We start from the raw sequence: 12,251 nt of genomic DNA, 5'->3' as shown, positions 1-12,251 counted from the left end.
GGGGACTGCGTTCTTAACCCTGAGGCATGATCACTATAGTGGCCAAGACGAGTTCAGTTCCTACAAGACATGGTGAGCTCTTTTCTTACGGGATTTGAGTTCCAGATCGTGTGCATACCAGACAGCCCAAACGATCCATAGTAATATTGCAGTTCAAGTACTAGTCCTCAATGTCCAAGGGCAAACTCATATTTTTCAGTACTGTTGTATTCATTACAGTTGCTAGGACTCAATCCGAGGCAATGGCAAAAAACATCTGCAAGAAAACTATAACTACCTCCAAACTCTTGCTTAAGGAATGGAGAGCTAAGAAAGCCTGCTATAACTACTTAAAATTTCCAGGAGATGAAGCTGAGCACATAAATGCTAAATAAATATCTGTTGAATGAAGGGACAGATAAATGAATGAATTTAATATCAGTTTAAATTTCTTAATACAATCTGTCAGCTTTTCTTTTACTTTACATTTAGGTTGACACCATGCAGGACAAGCACTTGTGGTGGGAGATAGTTGTAGGAGACCTGACACTTAACTTGTGCCAAACCCTGGGTTAGGTTATCTAGACTTTATCTCAGCTCTACCTTGCCCTGCTCCAAGGTATGGAGCACACATGATGCTAATATGATCACCGATATCTCCTCCAGTTACTTCCTCTCCTTCGATTATCTAGCAGGATTTATCAGCTCACTCACTTCTCTGCATGACTTAACCATAATTACAAACAGCCTCAACCAAGGCTATGGGAATCTACTGGCCCATATGGAAGACAAAAAGGAATGTTTGAGCAGTGGTTCTCAAACTTCACTGTGCAGCAGAATCACCTTGGAGAGCTTTTTAAAATACTGTTTGTGGATGCCATCTTCAGAGTTTGTGATTCGGTAGTTCTGAGGTAAGGCCTCCAAATTTGCACTTCTAAAAGTTTACAGGAGACGCTGATGCTGCCTGCCCGGGGACCACACTGTGAGAACCAGTACTCTAGGTTGTGAACTTCCTTAAAATTTAGGAAACAAAATAGAGAAGGAGCTATTTGCTTTCATTTCTTCATGCTAAAATGTCTTTGGCTGAAATTTCAAGTTGGGAGGAAAACTGGTCAGACTTGTCTAAGACAAGAAACAGAAAGTTAAGAACTTTGATGGGAGGAGCCTTAAAATCCTGCACATTGTTAAATGCAAGAGCTGGTTAACTTTCGAAGTGAAACAGCCAGTAGCACTTTTTCCTTGTCTTTCAAAATCTCTTCTTACCATGGCCCACCATTCTAACTAATGAAGAGCTCTAGCTAGTTCTAGCTAACAGTCGTCCCTGAAACTCTGAATTCACAGCTAGGCTGTTGTGGAAGAGAGCCAGTAAGGTAAGGCCCCTGGGAAATTTTCTACAGAAATCTCAGGGGAATCAGTTGCTAATCTGAACATCAAGAGAAATAGTGATTATGGGTTTTTGTGGTGGGAAGAAAGGCTAGTATTTACTATATCCAAAAAAGAAGAGCTGTAGGCAATCTGATCTTAAACCTTCAGTTGACTGAGGAACAGATGCCATGTTTTATTTCACCATAAGGTGAAATAAAACTTTAATAAAAGGAAATGCATTTGGCCGCAGCAAGTGTTGGAATAAATTGTTCAAGGACTTGACCCAGAATGAGCCTAAGAGGAATTCTGGTTTTCTGGGTGTGTTGACCTCCAGGTTGCTTATTGACATGAGTTTATGTTTAGAAGAGGGCTTTTGATATCTGGCTTATGAAGGAGAGAGAGAAACTTAGGATCTGGGGAGCGATTCCTGGAAAAAATACAAGAACAATGGCGTGTCAAAAGGCCTATTCTGTGATATTTGGTTAAAAACATCAGAGCACAAAATTGTATTTTACAGAGTTCTTGCAATTAAAAAAAAAAAAAACCCACAGCAGATAAACTCTCATTCCACAAACTCAGATATGCAAGGAGTGTGGATTTATAACATTTTTCTGTTACACAGTAATTTCTATTTCCTCTAGTCTGTTAGAGGTCAGAAAATGTATTTCAGTCCATTTAAGGTTGGACCCCAGTTTTCCCACAGTCATGGCTAAATTCCTGGAGTTTGGGAAACCAGTTATTTTCATATTATAACTATTCTTTGAAATTTGCCAAGGCATCTTTTATAGTTCTTTTGAATATATAATAAATATTTCTAAGTGTTCCATCAGATCAAAATTGTTAATTGTGCTATTCAGCTCTTTTATATTTTTGCGGATTTTTTTGATACTTGAGCTATAATTTATTGATAGAAATTTGCTATAATCTCCCATCATCATGGTGTATTTGTCAATTTATTCCTGAAGGTTTATCAATTATTGTTTGTATCTGTTGAGTCTATTTTGTTAGGTACCTACATGTTTCGAATTGGTATATTGTTTTGGTAAACTTAATCTTTAATCATTGTAAGGAAATGATATCCTTAATGATGCTATTTGTCTCAAAGTCTTCTTTGATTGATAGTAATATAGTTATACTATCTGCCTTTTGGTTAGTATTTGCATAATGTAACTCTTCCCATTATTTCTTCTTCAACTTTTCAGTATTTTCATGCTTTAGATTGTTATCTGTAAAAGCATAGGAACTGGATTTAAAGCAAAATTTTCTTATTAGAAAAGTTGCATGAAAAATATTGCAGAAAATACAGAGTTCCCATATCATTAACACCTTTTATTAACACCTTGCATTAGTATGGTACATTTGTTATAACTGATGAAAGAATAATACTATAATTGTACTATTACCTATAATCTCCTTCTGGGAGAATAAACTCGTTAAAGTCTCGGAAGACTTCTTCACAACTTCACATGAGTGATAGGCATTAGATCCGAGGAGAGTTCAGAACTTCCCTTGGTAGAATGGAAATGGAGAACCTAAAACATAATAAGATGGTTCTTTGGGTGGATTAACTGTGGCAGTAGTGATAAAATCCTTTGAGGGAGCCATAAAAGAAGGTTCTCTGTGTCCATCCATGGCCACCCCTCCTGTTCCCCATCTAAAGAATTGAAAAGTATTCTCTTTAGACATTAGCTGTAGTCTACAGGCTTAACTCTCCTGCGCTGATCATCCATTTTGCCAACCCCGTCAATTATAATCTGGTCCACCCTTATCATGAGGGAACCTGGCACACAATCTGTATTAGGAAGAAAAGTAGAGGATTCTATATTGCCTGAACTATCTAGTTTTTAATCACTATTCTAAAAATCTTAACCTCTTCCCAGTTTCAATCTCAGAGCACACTACTTTCTTGCATATATCCCTTTCTGGAGTACATAGTTTCTGTTACAGGCTGAGACTGCTCTCGGAGCCTGTCAGAGCAGGTTTGCAAGCCATATATGTAATGGTTGCCCAGAACCTAGTGATAAAATACACGCATTCCAAAGGCAAAGAAAGTAATAGGAAAGAAGGAAGCAATTATGTCTCTAATTAAAAGCTATGAGACATCACTCTTCCTCTTAGTTTTCATCTAATTTCTCTGCTTCCTATGCTATGTTTTGAGCTTTTGCTGCTATTGAAACTCGTTCTTCCATTTGATCTTTTTTCTATTTTTTTTAAGTTGATATATATATCTGTTATATTCACATACCATATGTCATGTTCAGGTTCATATGTCAGCTTGGCCAAGTGGTGGTGCCCAGTTGTTTGGTTGGGCAAGTGCTGGCTGTTTGTTGCTATGAGGACATTTCATAGATTTAATTCATGAATCTGTTGGCTGCATCCATAACTGGTTGCCTTTGCAATCAGCTGAGGGGAGTGTCTTCTGTAACAAGTGACGCTTAATATAATCACCAGAAGACTTTTAAGGAGTATTCAGAAGAGACAATCACTCTTCCTGCTTTAACCAGCCAGCCTTTCCTGAGAGTTCATTGAAGACATTCATTGGAGCTGCCAGTTTGTGGTCTGCCTTGCAGACCTTGATTCTTATATCCCCGCAGTTGCCCAGTCAGCCTCTCCTGAGAGTTTGTTGAGGACATTCATTGGAGCTGCCAGCTCGCGGACTGCTATAGAGACCTTGGATTCTACATTCCCATGGTTAGTACACCTTTATAAATTTTATATTTGCAAATATCTCCTGCTGGTTCAGTTCCTCCAGAGAACCTTAGCTAATACACCATGTAATCATCCAAAGTGTACAATCAGTGGTTCACAATATCATCATATAGCTGTGCATTTATCATCACAATTGACTTTTCTTCTTTGTGTGAAAAATAATATATACAAAAGCAATAAATTTCAAAGCATATCATAACAACTAGCTGTAGAACAGATTTCAGAGTTTGTTTTGGGTTACAATTCCACAATTTTAGGTTTTTACTTCTAGCTGCTCTAAGATACTGGAAATTAAAAGGAATATAACAAATATAACAATTCAGCAGTCATCCTCATTTTTTGAACCCTACCTTCTCTGTACAATTCCACCATCACCTTTGATCTTTTTCCCACTGTTTAGGGGTATTTGGGCAATGTCCGTTCTAACTTTTTCATGTTGGAAGGGGCTGTTGATAATATGGGATAGGGGATGGAACTAGTTGATGTTCTGGAGAGGCTGGGCCCTTTATGTTTCAGGACTTATCTGGTCTAGGGGCCCATCTGGAGGTTGTAGGTTTCTGGAGAGTTATCCTAGTGAATGGAACCTTTGTAGAATCTTATATAACACCCCAGGTGTTCTTTAGGATTGGCAGAAATGGTTTTGGTTGGAGGTTGGCAAGTTATGGTAGGTAACAATGTCTAACTGGAGCTTGCATAAGAGTGACCCCCAGGGTAGCCTCTTGACTCTATTTGAACTCTCTCAGCCACTGATACTTTGTTACACTTTTCCCCTTTTTGGTCAGGATGGCATTGTTGATCCCAAGGTGCCAGGGCCAGGCTCATCTCTCGCAGTCATCTCCCACACCACTAGGGAGACTCTCATCCCTGGATGTCATGTTTCACATAGGGGGGAGGACAGTAATTTCACTTGCAGAGAGAAAGAGAGAGGCCACATCTGAGCAACAAAAGAAGTCCTCTGGAAGTAACCCTAAGGGATACCTATAGGTAGACTAAGTTTCTCTGCTACATACATAAACTTCACAAGAACAAGCCTCAAGATCAAGGGCTTGGCCTATTGATTTGGGTGTCTCTGATGTCTGACACAGTATCAGGTTTCCCCAGTGGTAAAGTTTAATAGTTCCATATTTTATTTCCCATCTCTCAAGGGTCTTTGCCAATACTTTTTGATTATCTGCTTAATATACTCTGGAGTGTATCCAGGCATTACTTTAAGTTTTGCAGGATCAAAGGCCCTCATTCTTATTCTGGGCTCCCTGTGTTTGGATTGTTTAAATGATCTATCCAGACATGTTGAGTTAGATTATGTGCTACAAAAAAACATAGGTTCTGGGCAAAATAAACCTTTCTTCCTTTGGTCTTAAAAAGTACAGGAAGTGCAAAAATACAGACAATGTCTTCCTTACCCCTGTATTCTGAATTACCTTAATCCTGACCTAATCAGCTTCATTCTTGTCTCTAAATACCAGGTTATATATATCTAAAACACCCTCTGAAAATCCAGAAATAGCAATCACCACTCTGGACTAAATGTGACTGCTAAACAGCTTACAATCTAGACCCCTGTTTTCTTATAAGTATTTTCTAAATGAGACCATGCAGAAATTGCTCTTTTGTTTCTGGCTTATTTTACCTCACCAAATGTCCCACAGGTTCATTCACAATGTTGCATGCATCACAACTTCACTCCTTTTTATTGCAGCACAATGTTTGATCATATGTATACACCATCATTCACCAATCTACTTCCAGTTAGTGCATTCTTTAGCCACCTCCATTCATTGGGCATCATGTGTAATGTTCAGTCAACAGTCCATCAACACTCTCAATTTTAGATAATTTCATTGTTCCCCCCAAAAAGATAACCAATAAACACACTTCATCACATAGAAAATCCAAACCTCCCCTTGACTGTTTCCTCTCCCCCCATTATTTATCCCAGGTGTTGCTGTGGTACTGTTGATGTTTTCCTGTTAAACATAGCCTATAGGTTGCAATAGCAGTTTCCCCCCATACCCTGAACTTACATACTCTTTGTATAAGATTCATACCTTTGCAGTAGTTCATGCAAGAACTTATTTATATTTGTAGTGTTAATCAATAGGACACATGGGTATATACAGCCCCTTTCAATCATGTTCACCTTCAAAATGGTAATATTATTTAAAGACCCACTAGTGAAAATCTTCACTTCTATCTGTTCCCTTACATTTAAGTTCAACCTCCTTAGCTACCTGTTCACCCATCTCTAGCTTCCATGTATCTCTAGGTCCCTTACGTTCTGTATTATAAGGCTCTGATTTTACCTTTACCATGGTCATAAAAGTGAAATCACACAGTATCTATCCTTTTGTGTTTGATTTATTTCACTCAGCATTCTGTCATCAAGGTTCAACCTTCTTATCATGTGCTTCAGGATGTCATTTTGTCTTACTGCTGCATAATATTCCATCATATATATATATATATATACCACATTTTGTTAATCCACTCATCTGTTGATGGGCACTTGGATTGTTTCCATCTTTTGGTGATTTTGAATAATGCTGCTATGAAGCTCGGTGTGCAAATATCTTTTGTGTCACTGCTTTTAGCTCTTCTGGGTATATATTGAGTAGTGATATTGCCGGTTGTAGGGCGACTTGATAGTTTTCTGAAGAACCACCAGACTGTCTTCCATGGTGGCTCTACCATTATACATTCCCACCAGCAGTGCTTAAGTGTCCCAAAATTTCCACATCCTCTCAAATATTTGTAGTTTCCCATTTGTTTAATTGCAACCATTCTTATAGGTGTGATGTGGTATCTCATTGTCGTCTTCATCTGCATTTCCCTTATAGCTAATGGGCATTTCTTCATGTGCTTTTTAGTCATCTGTATTTGTAATTCAGAAAAATGCTGTTCATATCTTTAGCTAGTTCTATAATTGGGTTATTCTTTTGTTGTTGTATTATTTCTTTAGGTATACAGGATATCAAACTTTTGTCTGAGGTATGATTTCCAAATATCTTCTGTCATTGAGTTGGCTGCCTCTTTACCTTTTTGGCAAAGTCTTTTGAGGCACAAAGAGGAGTTCCCACCTATTTATTTTTTCTCTTGTTGCTTGTGCTCTGGGTATAAAGTTTAAGAAGCTACCTCCTTTTACCAAGCCTTGAAGATGTTTTCCTACATTTTCTTCTAGGAGCTTTATGGTACTGGTTCTTATATTTAGGTGTTTGATCCACTTTGAGTTAAATTTTTTTCTTCATTTTTTTTTTTGTGAAATATATATACGAAAAATCAGTGAATTTCCAAGTACATTTTAACAAGTAATTATAAGACAAATTTTAAAGTTTGGTATGGATTACAATTCCAAGATTTTTTGTTCTTGTTTTTTTTTTTAGCTGCTCCAGGACACTGGAGACCAACAGAAATATCAATATTGAATTAATTTTTGTATAGGGTGTTAGGTGAGGGTCCTCTTTCATTCTTCTGGCTATTGATATCCAATTCTCCCTAGCCTATTTATTGAAAAGACTGTTTTGTCCCAGTTCAGTGGATTTGAGGCCTTGTCAAAGATCAGTTGACCATGAATTTGGTGGTCTATTTCTCCAGTCTCAATTCAATTCCATTGGTCAATATCTCTGTGCCAGTACCATGCTATTTTGACCTCTGTGGCTTTAAAATAAGTTTTGAAATCAAGAAGTGTTAATCCTCCCATTTTGTTCTTCTTTTTTAGGCTGCTTTTAGAGACCTGTTTCCCTTCCAGATGAATATGGCAACTAGCTTTTCCAAGTCTTCAAAGTAGGGTGTTGAAATTTTGATTGGTACTGCACTGAATCTGCAGATCAATTTGGGTAGAATTGAAAATCTTAAGTATGTTTAATTTTCCTATCCATAAGCAGGGAATGTCTTTCTCTCTATTTGGATCTTCTTTGATTTCTTTTAGCAATGTTACGTAGTTTTCTGTGACAAGTCCTTTACGTCCATAGTTAAGTTCATTCCTAGATATTGGATTTTTTTATTGCTATTTTGAATGGAATTTTTTCATTAATTAACTCCTCAGTTAGGCCATTGCTTGTATATAGAAACATTATTGATTTTTTTGCACATTAATTTTATATCCTGCCAGTTTGCTGAATTTGTTAGCTCAAGTAACTTTGTTGTAGATTCCTCAGGATTTGTCATCCTGAAATAACAAAAGTTTTACTTCTTCCTTCCCAGTTTGTGTGCTTGTTCGTTTTCTTGCCTGATTGCTCTAGCTAGAGTTTCTAGTACAATGTTGAATAATCGTGGTGACAGTGGGGATCCTTGTCTCATTCCTGATCTTAAATGGAAAGCTTTCAGTCTCTCACCATTGAGTATGATACTGGCTATGGGTTTTTCATATATGCCCTTGTATCATATTGAGGAAGTTACCTTTGATTCCTACATTTTGAGCTGTTTTTATCAGAAAAGAATGTCAAATTTTGTCAAATGCTTTTTCAGCATCAATCGAGATGATTATATGATTTTTTTCCCTTCAATTTGTTAATGTGCTGTATTACATTAATTGATTTTCTTGTGTTGAACCATCCTTGCATTCCTGGTATAAACCATTTGATCATGGTGTATAATTCTTTTATGCATTGTTGGGTTCTCTTTGCTAGTATTTTGTTGAGAATTTTGGCATCTGTACTCATTAATGAGATTTGCCTGTAGTTTTCCTTTCTTATAGCATCTTTACCCGGTTTTGATATTAAAGTTATGTTAGCTCCATTAAATGAGTTAGGTAGTGTTCCTTTTTCCTCTATTTTTTAGAAAAGTTTGAACAGGATTGGTGTTAGTTCTTTTTGGAATGTTTGACAAAATTCCCCTGTGAAGCCATCTGGGCCTGGGCTTTTCTTTGTAGGAAGACTTTTGATGACTAATTAATCTCTTTATTTGTGATTGGTTTGTTGAGATCTTCTATTTCTTCATAAATCAGTGTAGCTTGTTCATGTGTTTCAGAGAATTTGTTCATTTCATCTAAGTTGTCGAGTTTGTTGGTGTGTAGTTGTTCATAGCATCCTCTTATGATTTTTTAAAAATTTCTTGAGGTCCCCTCGTTTCTGATTGTATTTGCATCCTCTCTTTTTTTTCTTTGTCAGCCTTCCTAGAAGTCCTCAATTTTTATTGATTTTCTCAAAATGACAACTTTTGGTTTTATTGATTCTGTTTATTCTTCTTTTGTTCTCCCATTCATTTAACTCTGCTTTAATCTTTGTTATTTCTCTTCTTTTGCTTTGGGGTTGGTTGCTGTTCTTTCTCAGGTTCCTCCACGTGAGCAGTTAAGTCCTTGATTTTTGCTGTTTCTTGTTTTTTAATGTAAACATTTCAGGCAATAAAGTTCCCTCTCAGCACAGCCTTTGCCACATGCCATAAATTCTGATATATTACATTTAATTGGTAAATTTAGTTCGTTAACATTCAAAATTATCACTGTAAAAGCATTTCTTGAATCCACCATCTTATCTTTTGAATTTTATTTGTCAGATCTATATATTTTTTCTCTCTTCCTCTTTTTATCCTTTTTGCTATCCTTACAGGTAGCCTTCAGTCCTGTGCCCTCCCCCAGACCTCACTCTCCCATCCTTTTTTCAACTGACAGAACTCCTTTTAGTATTTCTTGTAGGTTTTTGCCTGTGAAAATCTTAATCTCTCCCTGAGTTTTGAAGGACAATTTTGTCTGGGTACAGAATTCTTGGCTGGAAGTCTTTCTCTTTCATGATCTTAAATGTATCATATCACTGCCTTCTCACTTTCATAGTGCCTGTTGAGTAGTCTGAATTTAGTCTTATGTGGTTTCCCTTGTATGTAGTAGATTGTTTTTCTCTTGCTGCTTTCAGGATTTTCTGTTTCACTTAAACATTTGACAGACTGATTAGTATGTGTCTTGGGATAGGCCTATTTGCATTTATACTAATTGGAATTCATTGGGCTTCTTTGATTTATGATGTCTTTTATAAAGGTTGGGAAGTTTTCCCCCATTGTATCCTCAACTAATCTTTCTAGTCCTTTACTCTTCTCCTTCTGGGACACTGATAATTTTTATATTTTGGCGTTTTGTTTTGTCTATCTTTTCCCTGAGATCTGATTCAAATTTTTCCATCTTTTTTTGCCATTTGCTGTTTTGTGTGTTTGAAATTAGTTATCCTGTCTCCTAGTTCACTTATTCTTTCCTCTGTGTCTTTAAAACTGCTGTTGTGTGTCTCTAGCATGATTTGGTCAACAGTATCTTTAATCTCTGTAATATCTGCTATTTATTTATTTATTTATTCTTTCAAATTCCTCTTTATTCTCGTCTAGTGCCTTCTTGATCTCATTTATGTCATTAACCATTCCACTGATTTAATTTAGTAGAGTTTGATTTCAAAGATGTTTCAAAGTCCATGTTTCCTCCAGTGTTTCAATTTGGTCATTAGGCTGGGCTATATCTGTCTGCATCTTGATTGCTTAGTGATCTTCTGTTGCTTTCGAGGCATGTAAGTATCTTGATAGGGTTACTTTGGAAGTTAATTTCCTTCAGTAGTCTAAAGCTTTGTATTTGCAGGAGGGGTGTGGAGCAGAATGTGGGGCATGACAATGTGGTGACAGGTTGTAGTGCCGGTATAGGCATGGGTCAGGGAAGCTAAGTTGGTGCTTCTGAGTTTGAGTTGTGGGGTGCAAGATTGTGGAGGTGCCCCACAGGGGCTGTGGGAATGGGTGCAGCTCAGGTGGTCCTTGGAGCACGGGAACAGGGTGCGTCATTGGGGACACAGAGGTAAGGTGTGATGGGAGGCAGATGGGGAGGGCTGTGTGGATGCACAGGGGCTGGTGCACTGGCAGGATGGGGGTGGACACATGGTGCATCAGGGTCATGGAATTAGGGTTTGGGGTATGGGCACAGAGGTCTGGGCACAGGGAGGGTAGGGTGCATGTGTACCCTTGGGCAGGGGAAAGAGTCCGAGGGTGCCAGGATGCAAATGTGCAAGTGTGCAGGGGTTGGGCACAGGTCATGGGGGCTTCTGGACGTGGGTTAGGAGTCAGTGATGTCAGGTCGGGGGAGCCTTGGCGTGGGTGCGCAGGTATGTGCGTGGGGGGACATTGCGGCAGAGGTGCACAGGTATGCAGGGGGCGCATCTAGGGGGGCCGGACGCTGATGTAGGCATGCGCAGAGCTCGGGGTGGGAGGGGCGTGCGGGGCAGGGTTGCGCGACTGTATGGTCTGGGAATGGGTGTGGCTGGGAGCGCACGCGACCACCTGCAAGTGGCAGGGATGGGGAGGTGAGGGTCTATGGTTGGACACAAGACTGTGTGCTTGGGTGGGAGAGCTGGGTTGAGGTGGGGTGCAGGGATGCGTGGAAGAGTGGGGTCAGGGCAGGGGTGCCGGGAACATGGTATGGGGGCGGGCGATGGGGTTCAGGTGTGTGAGGTTGGTGGGGAGTCACAGGTCACCGGGCGGGGGTAGTGCACATGAGTGTAGTGTGTTCAAGGAACACAGCTTGGCCTATTTCCTTGTCTCCATCTCCCTGTCCCTGCACTCCTGAGGGCCCCTGGCCTTGTTTGGAAAGGGGTGCATTATGCTGTTTGCATTGGCTGTAAGGTGTCGGGTTCTCTGCATCTCAATTTCTTTTTGCAACTAGGGCCTCCTCATGTGGTGTAGAAGACCTTTCGGGTCACTTACACCCTAAAATCAATGTCGCAGTCATTTTCTGTCACTTCTCTAGCAGTTCCTTGAAGTGGGTTGAACTCAACCTATCTTATTCTGCCACCTGCCTGGAATTGAACTCCCCTTCCATTTGATTTTTTTTTTTTTTTTGGTATGCTGTTATAGCAGGGTCGCATTTCTTATTTTTCTATGTAAGTATCCTGTTTGTTGCAACACCCTTTTGGGTTGAATATTTTTTGTTTTTTGTTTTTCATTTGTTTGTTTTACTTGTTTGCTTGTTTGTTGTTGGGGAAGTGCATGGACTGGGAATCAAACCTGGGTTTCCCTCATGGCAGGTGAGAATTCTACCACTGAACTACTCTTGCACCCCTCCCCCATTTGATTTTTGACTGTCTTTCTTCTGTCCAGAAGCTGAAAGCTGGACACAAAGCATGTTACTGACTGCACCAGAGCCTCTCAATTCTTGGCACCTCTACTGTTGGGTCAGAGTAAACACAAACATATCTGTGTGTGATAGACACACACACACACACGCACACACACAACATGTTCTT

At 39.1% G+C, this 12,251-nt stretch overlaps 1 protein-coding gene across 5 annotated transcripts in view; it reads left to right on the top strand.

Moving 5' to 3' along the window:
* The first annotated feature begins 700 nt into the window (after nucleotides 1–700).
* AIM2 (absent in melanoma 2) overlaps nucleotides 701–12,251 on the top strand; it is a 60,650-nt gene continuing 49,099 nt past the window's right edge. Inside the window, exons 1-2 of one of the 5 annotated variants that reach the window (XM_077156583.1) lie at nucleotides 701–1,349; nucleotides 3,939–4,035. The gene's annotated coding sequence lies outside the window, so the exon portion shown is untranslated. Of the gene's footprint in view, nucleotides 1,350–3,914; nucleotides 4,036–12,251 lie in introns of all 5 variants that reach the window. The other 4 variants (XM_077156579.1, XM_077156581.1, XM_077156584.1 and 1 more) reach the window with 4 other exon arrangements.

Source organism: Tamandua tetradactyla, chromosome 4 (assembly GCF_023851605.1).
Source record: "Tamandua tetradactyla isolate mTamTet1 chromosome 4, mTamTet1.pri, whole genome shotgun sequence".
NCBI classification, from domain to species: Eukaryota; Metazoa; Chordata; class Mammalia; order Pilosa; family Myrmecophagidae; genus Tamandua; species Tamandua tetradactyla.
The sequence above is the reverse complement of the archived record's forward strand: the minus strand, read 5'-3'. Positions and strand labels throughout refer to the sequence as shown.